The 1676-nt window shown below is 38.4% G+C and overlaps 1 pseudogene; it reads left to right on the forward strand.

Annotated features, from left to right (window-relative positions):
* The first annotated feature begins 433 nt into the window (after window positions 1-433).
* Window positions 434-1279, forward strand: LOC130030281 (abl interactor 1-like; annotated as a pseudogene).
* The last annotated feature ends 397 nt before the right edge of the window (window positions 1280-1676 follow it).

The following is a 1676-nucleotide window of genomic DNA, read 5'->3' on the forward strand; positions in this document are numbered from 1 at the left end:
GGTATTTGGCATATTGGGTACGCCATGGAGAGTTACATTCGATAGCCTGCTAGTTTGTCCAAAGTAAGAATGAGATAAGATGCCGCACGGCCGCAAATGCGGCGTGTGCTTCCAGGAGCTGGGTTTTATAGTCTCTGGGTCTTGGCCATTGATGGGATTACAACTATTTTTATAAATTTTATCTTGTTGAACTATTGTTTGATAATCCCATTTTCCATTTTTTTTGTGACAAGCAATATAAAATAAATCATTCTGTGCCTGCTAAGGGGGCAGGTTTGAAGCAGAGGGGTGGTGGGGTGAGTGGGAAACTAAAAACAATGTCGGAAGGGAGGTCACACTGGTGGTGGGATTGGTGTTGGAACATTGAATGCCTGAAACAACTGTATTAAGAACAACTTTGTAAATCAGATTGTTTAAATAAAGTTAGGAAGTAATGAACACATCAAGAACTCACAAAATAATAGCACCCACCAATATGAAACACTCAGTGAGGTATATTCAGAAATCTATTGACCATGCAATTCTGGATGATGTGGGCCATTGTGTCAAGTGGCTAAAAGCCAAGCATAGAAATAACAGGCCTGTAAAACTGGTACATTGTCAAAAGAAGATATTCCTACTAAGAAACCTTAATATGAATTTTCATGTCAGGCAAGGAAGAACTGGGACAGAATACTCTTATAAAACCCTTGAACTTATTAAATCCCCCAAAAATTCTTAATGGCTACATGACAATTCCTGCTAGACTCAAAAGTTAGCATTGGCAAGCTACTTTAAATCAGAGACTGAAGACACACAGAGTAGTGAAGGAATTGGAAACTAAAAAATAGTGGAAACAACAGTATTGGCATTCCCCTACTGTGCCTACACCTTTATCACCCATTATTCGACCAGTTACTGGTCTAGCATAGCCACCACTACCTCCATCAGATACATCCCCATATTTGATGACTCTGCACACCCACCACCACCGCCTCCACTGGATTATAAAGATGAGGAAACTGCAGTAGTTAAGAATAATGACCGATGTTTGAATGAGGATACTGCTTGGGCTCCCAAAAATTATACTGAGAAACGTGTGGCAATATATGACTACACAAAAGACAATGATGATGAGCTAACATTTATGATGGGTGCAATTATTTATGTAATACACAAGAAACACACTAGCCAATATGGAGGAGTCTGCAACTTAGTGACTGGTCTGTTTTCTGGGAATTATGTTAAATCAATCATGCACTATACTAGTAAAACTTTGGCTTTAAAGGTAGGTTCTTGAGTCAGAGAGATGAAACAGTGGGTCAGTGTATGTGGCTGACCCTGGTTCAGTCCCTGGCATACCATATGTTCCCTAGAGTCATGCCAGGCATGATCTCTGAGATCAGAGTCAGTGGTAAGCCCTGAACACTACTGAGTCTGACCCAAAAACCATAAAAAGGAAAAAAAGTAGGTTCTTGAGTTCTTATTACTGAATCATATTGTGGAACTATTATGGTTAACAGAATTGTCTTAAAATGTGCCCATATTTTTATAACATTCTATTTTATTTGTATAACTGAATGTCTACCTGTAAGTATAAAATTTTTGAGGAAGTTTCTATATGCAACTTATACAGATATTGTCCACAGTTGATTTTGCTTAACATACTTACTCATTGTTAATGTTGTGCTACCTAA

The sequence above is a fragment of the Sorex fumeus genome, unplaced genomic scaffold (genome assembly GCF_029834395.1).
Source record: "Sorex fumeus unplaced genomic scaffold, SorFum_2.1 ptg000044l, whole genome shotgun sequence".
In the NCBI taxonomy this organism is placed as follows: Eukaryota; Metazoa; Chordata; class Mammalia; order Eulipotyphla; family Soricidae; genus Sorex; species Sorex fumeus.